Source organism: Lissotriton vulgaris, chromosome 7 (genome assembly GCF_964263255.1).
Source record: "Lissotriton vulgaris chromosome 7, aLisVul1.2, whole genome shotgun sequence".
In the NCBI taxonomy this organism is placed as follows: Eukaryota; Metazoa; Chordata; class Amphibia; order Caudata; family Salamandridae; genus Lissotriton; species Lissotriton vulgaris.
In genome coordinates, this window is record NC_141695.1 from 1,353,159,520 (window position 1) to 1,353,180,174 (window position 20,655).

The 20,655-nt window shown below is 43.7% G+C and overlaps 1 protein-coding gene across 1 annotated transcript in view; it reads left to right on the forward strand.

Annotated features, from left to right (window-relative positions):
* The window catches only part of LOC147703684 (perforin-1-like), a 434,024-nt gene that overhangs the window by 136,036 nt on the left and 277,333 nt on the right, over window positions 1-20,655 (forward strand). The gene's annotated exons all lie outside the window — the stretch shown is intronic.

Below are 20,655 nucleotides of genomic sequence, written 5' to 3' on the forward strand. Positions count from 1 at the left end.
TAGCGAATATATGACGAAATCCCGCATACCATCAGTCTGCAAAAAAAATCCCGCATGTACTATTAGGCCGCAAATTAAAATAACGAAAACTTTTAGAACGAATATGCCTTTAGCATACACTAAACAACTAAACTACCCTAAACCCTAAAACACTACCCCCAGCATGACCCTACACTACACAAACAGTACAACACTACCCTAAACCCTAAAACACTACCCCCAGCATGACCCTACACTACGCAAACACTACAACACTACCCAAAACCCTAAAACACTACACCCCAGCATGAACCTACACTACGCAAACACTACAACACTACCCTAAACCCTAAAACACTACCCCCAGCATGACCCTACACTACACAAACACTACAACACAACCCTAAACCCTAAAACACTACCCCCAGCATGACCCTACACTATGCAAACACTACAACACTACCCTAAACCCTAAAACACTACCCCCAGCATGACCCTACACTACGCAAACACTACAACACTACCCAAAACCCTAAAACACTACCCCCAGCATGACCCTACACTACGCAAACACTACAACACTACCCAAAACCCTAAAACACTACCCCCAGCATGACCCTACACTACGCAAACACTACAACACTACCCAAAACCCTAAAACACTACCCCCAGCATGACCCTACACTACGCAAACACTACAACACTACCCAAAACCCTAAAACACTACACCCCAGCATGAACCTACACTACCCAAACACTACAACACTACCCTAAACCCTAAAACACTACCCCCAGCATGACCCTACACTACGCAAACACTACAACACAACCCTAAACCCTAAAACACTACTCCCAGCATGACCCTACACTATGCAAACACTACAACACTACCCTAAACCCTAAAACACTACCCCCAGCATGACCCTACACTACGCAAACACTACAACACTACCCTAAACCCTAAAACACTACCCCCAGCATGACCCTACACTACGCAAACACTACAACACTACCCAAAACCCTAAAACACTACCCCCAGCATGACCCTACACTACGCAAACACTACAACACTACCCAAAACCCTAAAACACTACACCCCAGCATGACCCTACACTACGCAAACACTACAACACTACCCTAAACCCTAAAACACTACCCCCAGCATGACCCTACACTACGCAAACACTACAACACTACCCAAAACCCTAAAACACTACACCCCAGCATGACCCTACACTACGCAAACACTGCAACACTACCCTAAACCCTAAAACACTACCCCCAGCATGACCCTACACTACGCAAACACTACAACACTACCCTAAACCCTAAAACACTACCCCCAGCATGACCCTACACTACGCAAACACTACAACACTACCCTAAACCCTAAAACACTACCCCCAGCATGACCCTACACTACGCAAACACTACAACACTACCAAAAACCCTAAAACACTACCCCCAGCATGACCCCACACTACAACACTACCCAAAACCCTAAAACACTACCCCCAGCATGACCCTACACTACGCAAACACTACAACACTACCCAAAACCCTAAAACACTACCCCCAGCATGACCCTTCACTACGCAAACACTACAACACTACCCAAAACCCTAAAACACTACACCCCAACATGACCCTACACTACGCAAACACTACAACACAACCCTAAACCCTAAAACACTACCCCCAGCATGACCCTACACTACGCAAACACTACAACACTACCCAAAACCCTAAAACACTACACCCCAGCATGACCCTACACTACGCAAACACTACAACACTACCCTAAACCCTAAAACACTACCCCCAGCATGACCCTACACTACGCAAACACTACAACACTACCCAAAACCCTAAAACACTACACCCCAGCATGACCCTACACTACGCAAACACTGCAACACTACCCTAAACCCTAAAACACTACCCCCAGCATGACCCTACACTACGCAAACACTACAACACTACCCTAAACCCTAAAACACTACCCCCAGCATGACCCTACACTACGCAAACACTACAACACTACCCTAAACCCTAAAACACTACCCCCAGCATGACCCTACACTACGCAAACACTACAACACTACCCTAAACCCTAAAACACTACCCCCAGCATGACCCTACACTACGCAAACACTACAACACTACCCAAAACCCTAAAACACTACCCCCAGCATGACCCTACACTACGCAAACACTACAACACTACCCAAAACCCTAAAACACTACCCCCCAGCATGACCCTACACTACGCAAACACTACAACACTACCCAAAACCCTAAAACACTACCCCCAGCATGACCCTACACTACGCAAACACTACAACACTACCCAAAACCCTAAAACACTACACCCCAACATGACCCTACACTACGCAAACACTACAACACAACCCTAAACCCTAAAACACTACCCCCAGCATGACCCTACACTACGCAAACACTACAACACTACCCTAAACCCTAAAACACTACCCTCAGCATGACCCTACACTACGCAAACACTACAACACAACCCTAAACCCTAAAACACTACCCCCAGCATGACCCTACACTAAACAACCACCACAACTCTACACTACACTAACACAACACTACACTACACAACACTACACTACACTACACAATCACTAACCCACGAAAAAATTAACACAAACCCACTTACCTCTCTCGTCATCGTGGTTTTCACAACGCAAATGCATTTACCATACATGCCTTTAAAACGTAATTCTTTGTAAAGGCATGCGCGATAAATGCACATGCGTTTTGAAAAAATGCGGGATAATGGTATGCGAGGTCAATGACCTTGCGGGATAATGGTATGCGGACTGAAAGTCTGCGGCATAAAAAATGCTGGAAAATGGCTGCAAACCATGATTAGCAGCAGACTTCCCTGGTGAGCACTAGCTTTACTACAGTGATCTAATGAGCAACTAGAGTGCTAACATTCAGAATTTATGGCAAATGTGTGAAACATCTGAATGCCTTCTTGATAGAACCAAAGTAAACAAGCATTGAAAATGCAATAGATCTCGCCCTCGTTTAAGTTAAAGCCATTCTGTTTGTAATGAGGTGGCTTTTTAGCTTTGCTTTTATTAGTGTTTTTAAAACTTTCATGTAAATAACATGCATATGTATGCATATATGTCTATGTATGCATGCATTTATATTTATATAGATATGCAGATTATATATGTTTATATATGTATATTACCGACTGGCGATAGCCAGTGGGTATATATAGTTAGGATTTTTTCTCTATGGGATTTCTGAAAAGTCTATGTCTAATAACTTTGGCGTTTGTGGACGGAATTGGCTGAGATTTTCAGGAAAATGGCACATTTCGTTTCTTAGCAGCCCCTGAAAATTTGGGGGGGTTTCGTCAAGGGGGGGTCGAGAAACAAGGGGGGTCCCAAAACACGTTTTTCCCATTCATTTTTCCATAGGGCGGTTGGACTCACTTTTAGCTCGAACGGCTGAATAGATTTACATGAAACTTGGCAAAATTGTAGATATGGTTTGCCCGACGGGCCTTTGCTATGTCTCAATATATGTGCTCCAGTGGATTTTGAGAAATTAACGTTTAAAAAAAAATATATATCTGTGACAGCGCTCCGGTTAGCGCCCCGGTTTGCGTACCTGACGCGTAACGGAACTTCGCGAAGCGAAGCTGATTGGCTCTCCGGTGTCTGTCAACATTCTAAACAGTCCGTAGCGGCCGCCATCTTGTCTCTCGGTACGATCGAGAGACAAGATGTGGTGAAAAACGAAGGGGGAAATGAAGGAAAGGGGGCAAGGTAGACCCCTCCTGACCCCCTAGGATTGATGAGGGGGATATTAAAGTGCCCCGCGGGGCAAAAAAGAATAAAAATAATTTTTTTGCGATTTTACGCCGTAGAGGCGCGTCCCGGTACGCGAACCGGGCAGCTCACCCGGCAGCTAACCGGGCAGCTAACCGGCAGCGCAGCTGTCAACATTGTAAACAGTCCGGAGCGGCCGCCATCTTGTCTCTCGGTAGGTTCGAGAGACAAGATGTGGTGAAAAAAGAAGGGGGAAATGAAGGAAAGGGGGCAAGGTAAACCCCTCCTGACCCCCTAGGATTGATGAGGGGGATATTAAAGTCCCCAGCGATTTTTCGCGGTAGAGGCGCTTCCCGGTACGCGAACCGGGCAGCTAACCGGCAGCGTAACGGGAGTCCGCCATCTTGTGTTTTTGGAGCGTCCGGTTCGTGTACCGGGTAGCGTCCCGGTAAGCGTAACAAGGGGAAAACCAAGAGAAACAGTGAAAAAAAAATTAAGGGAATAGATTTCCAGCAAACTTGACAAAATTGTAGGGACTGTTTGTTTGATGTGCCTTTGCAAGGACTCAAGATATGTGCACGTGTGGATTTTGTCTAATTAAGGTTAAAAAAAATATATATATCTGTAAGCGTGCTCCGGCACGCTTACGTTACGGGTTTTGTTTGCGCTGCAGAGCCGATACGTCACGGTTATGCGACGCGTCATGAGGCGTCTCACGTGGCTACGTGATACGTCACGTAATAAAGAATATATTTTACAGCTATAGATATTAGCTTTTAAAAAACCAATGAAATTCACTGAAAAAACCATAGGTTATAGACCATATATAGTTAGGAATTTGCATTTACAAAACCTTGAAAATTCACTGAAAAAACCATAGGTTAGAGACCATATATAGTTAGCTGGACATTTTATTGACATAAAACCAATGAAATTCCATATATAGTTAGTTGCACTAACTATATATCGCGCACCCGCAATCCACTGCTGATGATGTCACATATTACATCATTCATGACATGGTCAGTGACATCACTGATGACATCACTGATGACATCTCAAATGACATCACTGATGACATCACTGATGACATCTCAAATGACATCACTGATGACATCATGACACACCAATACCAGTTACTACATACACACTCACTGATTCCTACGTCTACACACACATTCACTCATTCACCCATACAATCACTCATACATACAGTCACTCATTATTACAACACTATCATATGCACTCATACACCTATGCAGACACTCACACTCTGCCACTCATCCATGGAGTTACTCACACATCTAGTCAGTCCTGTAAAGAATCAATCACACTTCCATTTCCTCATCTATACAGTTAAACACAGAACACCATACTTCAGTGACATCACTGATGACATCACTGATGACATCTCAAATGACATCACTGATGACATCTCAAATGACATCACTGATGACATCATGACACACCAATACCAGTTACTACATACGCACTCACTGATTCCTACGTCTACACACACATTCACTCATTCACCCATACAATCACTCATACATACAGTCACTCATTATTACAAGACTATCATATGCACTCATACACCTAGTTAGTCCTGTGAAGAATCAATCACACTTCGATTTCCTCATCTATACAGTTAAACACAGAACACCATACTTTTCACACATATACTAACACATACTTACTCTCTTATACAATCACTGATACAAGTACACATTGATATGCACAGAGTCACACACCTCCCAGCCAGCCACACACACACTCAGTCTTCCATACATCCACTCATTCTTCAATATGTAAAACATAATTAAACTTTACAAAAACACACAGACACTAGATGATGTTATCAGTGATGTCATTTGAGATGTCATCAGTGATGTCATCAGTGATGTCATTTGAGATGTCATCAGTGATGTCATCAGTGATGTCACTGACCATGTCATGAATGATGTAATATGTGACATCATCAGCAGTGGATTGCGGGTGCGCGATATATAGTTAGTGCAACTAACTATATATGGAATTTCATTGGTTTTATGTCAATAAAATGTCCAGCTAACTATATATGGTCTCTAACCTATGGTTTTTTCAGTGAATATATATATATATATATATATATATATATATATATATATAGAGAGAGAGAGAGATATTTATATATATATATATATATATATATATATATATAGATATATATATATATATATATCTATATTACCTACTGGCGATAGCCAGTAGGTATATATAGTTAGGATTTTTTTCCTATGGGATTTTTGAAAATTCTATGTCGAATAACTTTGGCTTATGAGGACAGAATTGGCTGAAATTTTCAGGAAAATGGAACATTTTGTTTCTGAGCAGCCCCTGAAAATTTGGGGGGGTTTCGTCAAGGGGGGGCCGAGAAAAAATGGGGGTCCCAAAACGTGTTTTTCCCATGCAATTTTCCATAGGGCGGTTGGCCTCACTTTTAGCCTGAACGGCTGAATGGATTTACACCAAACTTGGCAAAATTGTAGGGACTGGTAGCCCGATGTGCCTTTGCTATGTCTCAAGATATAGGCTCCAGTGGTTTTTACGAAAATTAACTTTGAAAAATATATATTGGGCTACATTGGGCTATATATATGTTGGAGCCCAAATGTAGCCCAATGTAGCCCAATGTAGCCCAAAGATGGCCACCAGAGACAAAAAAAAACAAATGTAGCCCAAATATCAGCCAGATGTAGCCCAACTATAGCCCAATGACAGATTGTCCCAGAGTGTTCTAAAGAACAACTAGAGTGCTAACAGTCCTACTTATTACAAAGGTATGGCACACCTGAAGCCATCTTGATTGGAATAAAGTGGTAACTCTTAAAACATTTAATTTAAAAAGGAACAAAATGAGGGGATTCATTTTGCCATAGAAAGTATGATTAGCGAATATATGACGAAATCCCGCATACCATCAGTCCGCAAAAAAAATCCGGCATGTACTATTAGGCCGCAAATTAAAATAACGAAAACTTTTAGAACGAATATGCCTTTAGCATACACTAAACAACTAAACTACCCTAAACCCTAAAACACTACCCCCAGCATGACCCTACACTACACAAACACTACAACACTACCCTAAACCCTAAAACACTACCCCCAGCATGACCCTACACTACACAAACACTACAACACTACCCTAAACCCTAAAACACTACCCCCAGCATGACCCTACACTACACAAACACTACAACACTACCCTAAACCCTAAAACACTACCCCCAGCATGACCCTACACTATGCAAACACTACAACACTACCCTAAACCCTAAAACACTACCCCCAGCATGACCCTACACTACGCAAACACTACAACACAACCCTAAACCCTAAAACACTACCCCCAGCATGACCCTACACTACGCAAACACTACAACACAACCCTAAACCCTAAAACACTACCCCCAGCATGACCCTACACTACGCAAACACTACAACACTAACCTAAATCCTAAACCACTACCCCCAGCATGACCCTACACTACGCAAACACTACAACACTACCCAAAACCCTAAAACACTACACCCCAGCATGACCCTACACTACGCAAACACTACAACACTACCCTAAACCCTAAAACACTACCCCCAGCATGACCCTACACTACGCAAACACTATAACACTACCCAAAACCCTAAAACACTACACCCCAGCATGACCCTACACTACGCAAACACTACAACACTACCCTAAACCCTAAAACACTACCCCCAGCATGACCCTACACTACGCAAACACTACAACACTACCCTAAACCCTAAAACACTACCCCCAGCATGACCCTACACTACGCAAACACTACAACACTACCCTAAACCCTAAAACACTACCCCCAGCATGACCCTACACTACGCAAACACTACAACACTACCCTAAACCCTAAAACACTACCCCCAGCATGACCCTACACTACGCAAACACTACAACACTACCCTAAACCCTAAAACACTACCCTCAGCATGACCCTACACTACGCAAACACTACAACACTACCCAAAACCCTAAAACACTACCCCCAGCATGACCCTACACTACGCAAACACTACAACACTACCCAAAACCCTAAAACACTACCCCCCAGCATGACCCTACACTACGCAAACACTACAGCACTACCCAAAACCCTAAAACACTACCCCCAGCATGACCCTACACTACGCAAACACTACAACACTACCCTAAATCCTAAAACACTACCCCCAGCATGACCCTACACTACGCAAACACTACAACACTACCCAAAACCCTAAAACACTACACCCCAGCATGACCCTACACTACGCAAACACTACAACACTACCCTAAACCTTAAAACACTACCCCCAGCATGACCCTACACTACGCAAACACTACAACACTACCCTAAACCCTAAAACACTACCCCCAGCATGACCCTACACTACGCAAACACTACAACACTACCCTAAACCCTAAAACACTACCCCCAGCATGACCCTACACTACGCAAACACTACAACACTACCCTAAACCCTAAAACACTACCCCCAGCATGACCCTACACTACGCAAACACTACAACACTACCCTAAACCCTAAAACACTACCCTCAGCATGACCCTACACTACGCAAACACTACAACAGTACCCAAAACCCTAAAACACTACCCCCAGCATGACCCTACACTACGCAAACACTACAACACTACCCAAAACCCTAAAACACTACCCCCCAGCATGACCCTACACTACGCAAACACTACAACACTACCCAAAACCCTAAAACACTACCCCCAGCATGACCCTACACTACGCAAACACTACAAAACTACCCAAAACCCTAAAACACTACCTCCAGCATGACCCTACACTACGCAAACACTACAACACTACCCAAAACCCTAAAACACTACACCCCAGCATGACCCTACACTACGCAAACACTACAACACTACCCAAAACCCTAAAACACTACACCCCAGCATGACCCTACACTACGCAAACACTACAACACTACCCAAAACCCTAAAACACTACCCCCAGCATGACCCTACACTACGCAAACACTACAACACTACCCAAAACCCTAAAACACTACCCCCAGCATGACCCTACACTATGCAAACACTACAACACTACCCTAAACCCTAAAATACTACACCCCAGCATGACCCTAGACTACGCAAACACTACAACACTACCCAAAACCCTAAAACACTACCCCCAGCATGACCCTACACTACGCAAACACTACAACACTACCCAAAACCCTAAAACACTACCCCCAGCATGACCCTACACTACGCAAACACTACAACACTACCCAAAACCCTAAAACACTACCCCCAGCATGACCCTACACTATGCAAACACTACAACACTACCCTAAACCCTAAAATATTACACCCCAGCATGACCCTAGACTACGCAAACACTACAACACTACCCAAAACCCTAAAACACTACCCCCAGCATGACACTACACTACGCAAACACTACAACACTATCCTAAACCCTAAAACACTATGCCCAGCATGACCCTACACTACGCAAACACTACAACACTACCCTAAACCCTAAAACACTAGCCCCAGCATGACCCTACACTACGCAAACACTACAACACAACCCTAAACCCTAAAACACTACCCCCAGCATGACCCTACACTACGCAAACACTACAACACTACCCTGAACCCTAAAACACTACCCCCAGCATGACCCTACACTATGCAAACACTACAACACTACCCTAAACCCTAAAATACTACACCCCAGCATGACCCTAGACTACGCAAACACTACAACACTACCCAAAACCCTAAAACACTACCCCCAGCATGACCCTACACTACGCAAACACTACAACACTATCCTAAACCCTAAAACACTATGCCCAGCATGACCCTACACTACGCAAACACTACAACACTACCCTAAACCCTAAAACACTAGCCCCAGCATGACCCTACACTACGCAAACACTACAACACAACCCTAAACCCTAAAACACTACCCCCAGCATGACCCTACACTACGCAAACACTACAACACAACCCTAAACCCTAAAACACTACCCCCAGCATGACCCTACACTAAACAACCACCACAACTCTACACTACACTAACACAACACTACACTACACAACACTACATTACACTACACAATCACTAACCCACGAAAAAATTAACACAAACCCACTTACCTCTCTCGTCATCGTGGTTTTCACAACGCAAATGCATTTACCATACATGCCTTTAAAACGTAATTCTTTGTAAAGGCATGCGCGATAAATGCACATGCGTTTTGAAAAAATGCGGGATAATGGTATGCGAGCTCAATGACCTTGCGGGATAATGGTATGCGGACTGAAAGTCTGCGGGATAAAAAATGCGGGAAAATGGCTGCAAACCATGATTAGCAGCAGACTTCCCTGGTGAGCACTAGCTTTACTACAGTGATCTAATGAGCAACTAGAGTGCTAACATTCAGAATTTATGGCAAATGTGTGACACATCTGAATGCCTTCTTGATAGAACCAAAGTAAACAAGCATTGAAAATGCAATAGATCTCGCTCTCGTTTAAGTTAAAGCCATTCTGTTTGTAATGAGGTGGCTTTTTAGCTTTGCTTTTATCAGTGTTTTTAAAACTTTCATGTAAATAACATGCATATGTATGCATATATGTATATGTATGCATGCATTTATATTTATATAGATATGCAGATTACATATGTTTATATATGTATATCGCCAGTAGGTATATATATTTAGGATTTTTTCTCTATGGGATTTCTGAAAATTCTATGTCTAATAACTTTGGCGTTTGTGGACGGAATTGGCTGAAATTTTCAGGAAAATGGCACATTTTTTTTCTGAGCAGCCCCTGAAAATTTGGTGGGGTTTCGTCAAGGGGGGGCCGAGAACAAAGGGGGGTCCCAAAACGCGTTTTTCCCATTCATTTTTCCATAGGGCGGTTGGACTCACTTTTAGCTCGAACGGCTGAATAGATTTACATGAAACTTGGCAAAATTGTAGATATGGTTTGCCCGACGTGCCTTTGCTATGTCTCAATATATGTGCTCCAGTGGATTTTGAGAAATTAACGTTTAAAAAAATATATATATCTGTGACAGCGCTCCGGTTAGCGCCCCGGTTCGCGTACCTGACGCGTAACGGAACTTCGCAAAGCGAATCTGATTGGCTCTCCGGTGTCTGTCAACATTCTAAACAAAACGGAGCGGCCGCCATCTTGTCTCTCGGTACGATCGAGAGACAAGATGTGGTGAAAAACGAAGGGGGAAATGAAGGAAAGGGGGCAAGGTAGACCACTCCTGACCCCCTAGGATTGATGAGGGGGATATTAAAGTGCCCCGCGGGGCAAAATATTTTGCGATTTTACGCCGTAGAGGCGCGTCCCGGTACGCGAACCGGGCAGCTCACCGGGCAGCTAACCGGGCAGCTAACCGGCAGCGTAGCTGTCAACATTGTAAACAGTCCGGAGCGGCCGCCATCTTGTCTCTCGGTAGGTTCGAGAGACAAGATGTGGTGAAAAAAGAAGGGGGAAATGAAGGAAAGGGGGCAGGGTAAACCCCTCCTGACCCCCTAGGATTGATGAGGGGGATATTAAAGTCCCCCGCGATTTTTCGCGGTAGAGGCGCTTCCCGGTACGCGAACCGGGCAGCTAACCGGCAGCGTACCGGGAGTCCGCCATCTTGTGTTTTTGGAGCGTCCGGTTCGCGTACCGGGTAGCGTCCCGGTAAGCGTAACAAGGGGAAAACCAAGAGAAACAGTAAAAAAAAAATTAAGGGAATAGATTTCCAGCAAACTTGGCAAAATTGTAGGGACTGTTTGTTTGATGTGCCTTTGCAAGGCCTCAAGATATGTGCACGTGTGGATTTTGTCTAATTAAGGTTAAAAAAAATATATATATCTGTAAGCGTGCTCCGGCACGCTTACGTTACGGGTTTTGTTTGCGCTGCAGAACCGATACGTCACGGTTATGCGACGCGTCATGAGGCGTCTCACGTGGCTACGTGATACGTCACGTAATAAAGAATATATTTTACAGCTATAGATATTAGCTTTTAAAAAACCAATGAAATTCACTGAAAAAACCATAGGTTATAGACCATATATAGTTAGGAATTTGCATTTACAAAACCTTGAAAATTCACTGAAAAAACCATAGGTTAGAGACCATATATAGTTAGCTGGACATTTTATTGACATAAAACCAATGAAATTCCATATATAGTTAGTTGCACTAACTATATATCGCGCACCCGCAATCCACTGCTGATGATGTCACATATTACATCATTCATGACATGGTCAGTGACATCACTGATGACATCACTGATGACATCTCAAATGACATCACTGATGACATCACTGATGACATCTCAAATGACATCAGTGATGACATCATGACACACCAATACCAGTTACTACATACGCACTCACTGATTCCTACGTCTACACACACATTCACTCATTCACCCATACAATCACTCATACATACAGTCACTCATTATTACAACACTATCATATGCACTCATACACCTATGCAGACACTCACACACTGCCACTCATCCATGGAGTTACTCACACACCTAGTCAGTCCTGTAAAGAATCAATCACACTTCCATTTCCTCATCTATACAGTTAAACACAGAACACCATACTTCAGTGACATCACTGATGACATCACTGATGACATCTCAAATGACATCACTGATGACATCATGACACACCAATACCAGTTACTACATACGCACTCACTGATTCCTACGTCTACACACACATTCACTCATTCACCCATACAATCACTCATACATACAGTCACTCATTATTACAACACTATCATATGCACTCATACACCTAGTCAGTCCTGTGAAGAATCAATCACACTTCGATTTCCTCATCTATACAGTTAAACACAGAACACCATACTTTTCACACATATACTAACACATACTTACTCTCTTATACAATCACTGATACAAGTACACATTGATATGCACAGAGTCACACACCTCCCAGCCAGCCACACACACACTCAGTCTTCCATACATCCAGTCATCCTTCAATATGTAAAACATATTTAAACTTTACAAAAACACACAGACACTAGATGATGTCATCAGTGATGTCATTTGAGATGTCATCAGTGATGTCATCAGTGATGTCATCAGTAATGTCACTGACCAGGTCATGAATGATGTAATATGTGACATCATCAGCAGTGGGTTGCGGGTGCGCGATATATAGTTAGTGCAACTAACTATATATGGAATTTCATTGGTTTTATGTCAATAAAATGTCCAGCTAACTATATATGGTCTCTAACCTATGGTTTTTTCAGTGAATTATATATATATATATATATATATATATATATATATATATATATATATATATATTGAAATTGCTGGATCCCGCCAAATAGAAGGAAGCAGAGACGGCACACCAGGAAACCTTGCACAAAATTCCTTTATTGTGCACTCGTTAACCCAAGACGACGCGTTTCGGCGTAAGCCTTTTTCAACTTGAAAAAGGCTTACGCCGAAACGCGTCGTCTTGGGTTAACGAGTGCACAATAAAGGAATTTTGTGCAAGGTTTCCTGGTGTGCCGTCTCTGCTTCCTTCTATTTGGCGGGATCCAGCAATTTCAGCATTTAGGTAGCGGCTGCTACTACCGACGGCATCAGCGTTGCCTGGTTGAGGGTCGTTCCAGCAGCTGTGTGAACGTGATATATATATATATATATATATATATATATATATATATATATATATATATATACATATATATATATTTATATATTTTTTTATTAATTTTGCTCACAAACAACCCAGAGGAGTGCACTCTTTGCATAGTGGATGCTGGTGTCGAGGGTGGGCTACCCCTCATTTACTTATTATCTCACAAGGTCCCCACACTGGAAATCACCACACTCCAAGAGAATCAAATCAAGATGTTTAGAGATTTATTGCAAACGTGTAATTATTCACCATCAACCACCACCAACGCGTTTCAACCCTCAAGGGTCTTGCTCACAGTAATGTGAATCCATTATCTGTTCCACTATTTATAGTGTTTGCCCATTCTTGCCCATTATGAGGCATCCTGGGACATGTAGTGTTACATATTACAATTACTAGCGTCTTTGTTGCCAATTTGCTTATCAAGGGGGATTCTACCATAATTTTAGTTGTGTCCGCATTTTACACTCTAAAGACTTCTCATTCTGGAATTGCTCTCGATAAGGAATATTTCATGATCGCTATTGCGTGTTTGTAATTATGCACTTTTTGGGGTTCCTTACACATTTCTCTTTCGAGCCAAATATATCGCCGTTGTTCGGAATCATAGTATTCCGTTACAGTCTTTTCTGTTCAATTTTTTCTTTATTATGTTTGTTTCAAATATTGCTTTATTGATAACTCCTCCTTTGGTCATCTATTCATCAAGTCGCAGTGTGTTAAGGATTCTGCACTGAATCACACTATGCTGCATTGTGCAGTCTTTACTTCAAATGCTGCACAGGTCATCTCCAGTTTATTACTGCTCAGTGCTCTAAGTGCTTACTTGAAAATAAATTGTTTATTTTCAAGTGATTAATTTGCCCTGATTTAGGAACTACCATCAGGGGCACCCCCTTTTTTTGCAAATACAGTGCTCAAAGTGCTGCCATTCATTTCGCACTTGTATGTTCAATAGGATTTCTGCATAGTATTGGTAGGTCCATTTTCTTTATTCTTGTTCATGTGCCTTGTCCATGTTTTTATCCTCACTCTTTATACTCACTTTTGTACAAGCTAAGTGCTGTATATTATGAGGATTATTTAATAGTTGATTTTTCACCATTCCAGCGATCCATGCCAGTCTTTGCTTCGATATACTGTTTAATGCTCACAAATTGTTTCTATGTTCCCTAGAGCATAATCTCTGTCAATTCGCATCACTTCTCACAAATGTGGAGACATTGGGAGATCAATATTTACATATATATTCACTGAGAAAACCATAGGTTTCACACATGTTATAGTTAACTGGACATTTCACCCATACAAAACCATTGAAATTCCCCTGTTATAGTTAGTTCACCTAACTATAACTCGCGCGCCCGCAATGCACTGCTGATGATGTCACATAGTACATCACTCATTACATGGCCAGTGACATCACTTATGACATCACTGATGACATCTCAAATGACATCGCTGATGACATCACTGATGACATTATCCTTGTGAAAGAGTGGCAGACCTCCTCTCACTGTAATATAATCTTTGATACACACATTCAAAAATAGAAACTAACATTTTCAAAAAAATGGAGATGCCAATACCAGTTACAACAACCTATTCAGTAGGCATGTTTTGACGAATCTTCGCGAAATTCTCCAAAAAATAGTCTATCCAGCTCAGCTCTGATCCTGAAAGTTTGGGGGTGAATCATCAAGTGGGGGCTGAGAAAAAAGGCGGGTCCCAAAACACATTTTCCCCATGTTAATTTCCGTAGGAAATTTTGAGACCGGCTACAGCCTGAACAACTGAACGGAATTACCCCAAATTTGGCAAAAAGGTAGAACTTGGTTCAGAAAGTGACCTTTTTTTTATGGTGTAAATCCGTTCAGTAGTTTTTGAGAAATTCAAAAAATTAAGAGTAAAAAAATCAATTTCCCATAATAAACTTTGGGCAAGGCTACAGCCGAAACTACTGAATGGAATTACCCCAAATTTGGCAAAAAGTTAGTGCTTGGATTAGAAACCGGTACAAGATGGACGGAGCATCTGAATCAATCAAACACTCACACCCAGTCAAAAGATCTGGGTTTAATCCATCACCGTTCTTTAGCCCACTCTGCCACCCCAGTTCAGAAATGGTTACATGCAAATCAGTCTGACCCTGTGACTCATGGGAACAGTCCAGCCCGGACTGCCAAGCCATGTCTTCCCTGGACCGGAAACAAGCTTCTGAGAACCGGTTTCTGGCATTCCAGCCGTCTTCAGCCCGGCTTGCTTGAATCCAGTGGCAAAGTGAGCAAGGGACTCACGTCTGAGCATACCCTGCCACACTTATGGCGGCCAAAAGCCGTACAAAACCGATTAGAAACCAACGTTTTTTTAAATGGTATAAATCTGTTCAGTAGTTGCTGAGAAAAGAGAAAAATAATAGATTCAATATCTGGGCGGGGCCAAAGTCCCGAGCATGAGCGTCACTGTGATTGGCTGCCAAGACTCCAAACTAGGAAGTATTGGCAGCCATCTTGTGACTCGGTAGAAGCAAGTCACCAGAAAACAGTGAAACAAAGATATAAAACAAGAGAAGGGGGCCAGGTAGAAACACCCTGACCCTCCAGGCCTGCTCAGGGGGTCCCAGAAGGACTACGCGGTGTCACTGAATTCAGGTTCACGTTTGGGCAGGGATGACCTAACTGAACGATTGTGTTCACGGGCATATCCTCCTGACGGGCACCAGTTCGAGTTTATGTAGTTCATAAACTTGTGTATGTTCTCCCCGTTACTTTAGGGATATTCTCTCCACTGTATAATTGAAAATACCCGGACAAGTATGGATCTATGAGACCAACTACTTTCGGGAAACCCAGTGACCGAACTACGGTACAGGGTGACGAGTCGATTTGACTGCGACAGTCCTGAGGAAGACTGAAGTGACCTCTTGGGGCACAATGGAAGCGGTCAAAACATGTTGACTCTAGCAGTGGTAGGAGGGTAGTCTTGAGGAACCTCATTTTCTCAGTAAGACATTATCCCATCCTTTCTTTTTTACTTTTAATCCTGATAGGGGTATCAAAATTGGGTTTAATAAAGCAATATTTTCTATTGGCACCCCTAATCAGTTTTAATCACATCCTAACTGCACTCTTTTCGTCGCACTTACATCAGATTCACGAGGTGTTCACTTATACGTTTCACCGCTCATGTATGTTATTTGTTGTACGTATTAATTGATTGTATCGTACATCTTGTCACGTGGATTTTATTATTTTTTCCCCCTCCCTAATGCTCCGCCCTGGATGTGGGTACACCAGGGCGTTTGTAGCAGGCCCTATGATGAAGCATGTCTCATACTTCGGTATGTGAGTGAGGGCAGTTTTTCTAAACTGGGGAATTTTCCACTATTGTAGGTGTGTACTCTATATACCCCCTGCGTGTGATTAACTGGTAGCCTTAGGGGGCCTGGGGTTTTGGAGTTTAAACTTTTGGGGCCCTCTCCCCTCTTGTGTGTAGATCGGTCCCAGAAGGACCCCCAGGGCCAAAAAATGCATTAAAAAAAAAAGAAATTTGGCGCAATTTATTTTAATGAGGCCCCTGGGTGGGCAAGGTTCTGCTGGAATTTCTTAAAAATAACAGCAGGGGCTCCCTGGGTCTGCATGTTGGGGGGGGGGTAGAGTGGTCCCCTTCCTGGAGCTTTCCATGTGCTTATAACTTTGGTGTAATTTGACAATCTTTAAGAAATTTTCCAAAAGGTTTCTATTCTTTGATCAGCTGCTATCATGATTGTTTAGGGGTGATTGGTCGAGGGCAGGCTGAGAAAAAAAGGGGTCCCAAAATGTGTTTTCTCAATGCAATTTCCATTGGAAACTTTAGACAAGGCTACAGGTCAAACTGCTGAACGGAATTATGCCACATTTGGCAGGGAGAAAGGTCTTGGCACAGAAAGCACGCTTTTGTTTAAATGGTGTAAATCTGTTCAGTAGTTTTTGAGAAGTATCACATTTTACAGATATTGATATTTGAGAATTCTGATATCTGATTTGCTGATGGATTACGAGCAAAAGCTTGCAGCTCATTGGCTGTGAACTGTTGAAACTAGGAAGTGTTGGCAGCCATTTTGTGATTTAGTCCATCAGCTCACATCTCTCCATCTAGAAGCCATCCATTCCGTAGTTCTACCTCTGCGGGGCAACACTGAAAATATACTGCAGCTCTGTCTCCGTGAGATACCCCCTTCAAGGTTCCTCTCCCCACATCACCATTTTGCAGTTATGCTTTTAGAAGCCAGTGCGTCTGCTCGCAGCTCTGACTCTGCAAGCTTTCATACGTTTTGTGACTCAGTCTGGGAGCTTGCATTTCTCCCTCTACAAGCCATCGGGTCCGTAGTTCTACCTGTGCCGGGCCACACAGAAAGTATTCTGCATGTGTGTCTGTGTGAGATACCCCTTTCACGCTGCCTCTCCCCACATCACCAGGTTGCGGCTATGCCTTTAGAAGCCAGACCATCAGCTCGGAGGTCTGTGAGTCAGTCCGTTGGCATGACCCCCTACACTACCCAAACACCACTGCACTACCCTAAACACTAAAACTACTCCCAGCACGACCTCCTACACCACTGCACTATCCTAAAACACTACTCTCTGCATGACGTCCTATACTACACAAACACCACTGCGCTAACATAAAATGTAAAACTCTACTCCCAGCATGACCTCCTACGCTACACAAACACCACTGTGTTACTATACACTCTAAAACACTATTCCCAACACAACCTCTGAACAGTACACAAACACCGCTGCACTACTCTAAATCCTAAAACACGACCCCAGCACGATCCCCTACATTGACTGAACACCACTGCACTTCCCTAAACCTTAAAACACTACCCCCAGCATGACCCCCTACACTACCCAAACACCACTGCACTTCTCTAAACACTAAAACACTACTCCCAGCACGACCCCCTACACTACCCAAACGCCACTGCAATGTTGTAAACTCTAAAACACTACAGCCAGCAGGACCCCCTACACTTCACAAACATCACTGCATTATCCTAAACCCTAAAACACTACTCCCAGCATGAGCCCCTACACTACACAAACACCACTGCACTACCCTAAGCCCTAAAACACTACTCCCAGCACGACACCCTACACTACCCAAATACTACTTTACTACCCTAATCCCTAAATTACTATCCTCAGCACGATCCCCTACACTACCCAAACACTACTGCACTGGCCTAAAACCTAAAACACTGCCCGCCACCAGCCCCTTGTCCGCCATCACCCCTCACCCCCCATAAACAAATGTGAGAGCAACCTTAGGAAATCTGAAACGTTAGAACTTGGCTAATGTCGCACAATTATAATAAGAAAGATGCATGTGAGGTTGGACAAATAAGAATCTCGGTCATCTATGGATTTACATATAAACCATTTTATTTAAACAAAACAACAAATTAAAAGTAGGTACAGCCACAGCGTGTCATCCCTCGACAATTTGTGAATCACAGCCTGCAAGACAAAAAGAAAGATAAGATTGTGCGTCATGCGCACATCAAAGGAGAGAGAGAGAGAGAGAAAGAGTGAGAGAGAGGAAGAGAGAGAGAAAGAAAGGAAGAGTGCGAGAGAGAGGAATACAGAGAAAGAGAGAGAGAGAGAGAGGAAGAGAGAGAGAAAGAGAGGAAGAGTAAGATGCAAGGAAGAGACAAACAGTGTGAGAGAGAAGAAGAGAGAAAGAGTGAAACAGAGAGAAAGAGATTAAGAGAAAGAATGAGAGAGAGAGGAAGAGAGAAAGAGTGAAAGAGTGTGATAGAGAAAGAGGAGGAGATAGAGAGTGGGAGAGAGAGAAAAAGAGTGTAAGTGACAGAAAGGAAGAGATGGAGAGGAAGAGTGAGTATTGACACTGTGGAGAAAATCCTCACAGCTCACCTTTCTGCCACTGCTGTGTTTCCAACCACGTGCCGGGAGTCGGGACATAGTGAAGCCCTCAAGTTTAGTCATCTGAAACATAGTAAAGAATTAGTATCGGCAGAGTACATACAACTGCAGATGTGTAATTCTCTGTTTCGCCCCTGCACACCCAGGCTGCTGCACCCCATTGACTCCTGCCGCTCAGAGATGTCTGTCTGCCCTGCGCACTCAGGCTGCTGTACCCCATCGCCTCTTGCCACCCAGAGTTATCTGCCAGCCTCTGCGCACCCAGGCTACTGTATCCCATCCACTACCACTGCCCAGAGGTGTCTGCCTCCTGCTGTGCACCCAGGCTGCTGCACCCCATCCACTCCCAGTACCCAGATGTAACTGCCTGTTCCTACGCACCCAGACTGCTGCACCCCATCCACTCACGCTGCCTAGAGGTGTCTGCCCACTCCTGTGTACCCAGGCTGCTGCACACCATCCACTCCCACTGTTCGGAAGTGTCTGCCCGCTCTTGTGCACCCGGGCTGCTGCACACTATCCACTCCCGATGCCCAGAGGTGACTGCCCGATGCTGCAGCAACAAGCCTCTCTGCTCACCTTCCGCCACCGGCATGTGTGTAAGAGGGATGCCGTTGCATAACCGCGGTCAAGCAGAGCTCACAATTCAATATAGATGTTGGTTGCCAGCATGGCCACGCATCATCGCAGTCTGCACACATGCTCATCTCTGGTGGCACTAACTTAGTAGGAGTGAAGTCATTGCCTCGTGGCAGGAGGTCCGTGTGGGGGGGTCGTCAATCTGTGAATCACAGCCTGCTAGACAAAAAGCAATATAAGATTGAGCGTCATGAGTCCATCAAAGGAGAGAGAGAGAAAGAGTGAGAGAGAGGAAGAGAGAGAGAGAAAAAGAGTGAGAGGAAGACTTAGAGAAAGAGTGAGAGAGAGAGGAAGAGTGACACAAATAGTGAAAGAGAGGAATAGAGAGAGAAGCAGTGTGAGAGAGAGGAAGAGAGAGAGAAAGTGTGAGGGAGAGAAAGAAAGAGATGGAGAGGGACAGTGAGTGCCCACACTGTGGACAAAACCATCACAGCTCACCTTTCGGCCACCGGTGTGTCTCCGACCACGTGCCATGACATAGTGGAGCCTCGAGCTCACTTATCTGAAACATAGT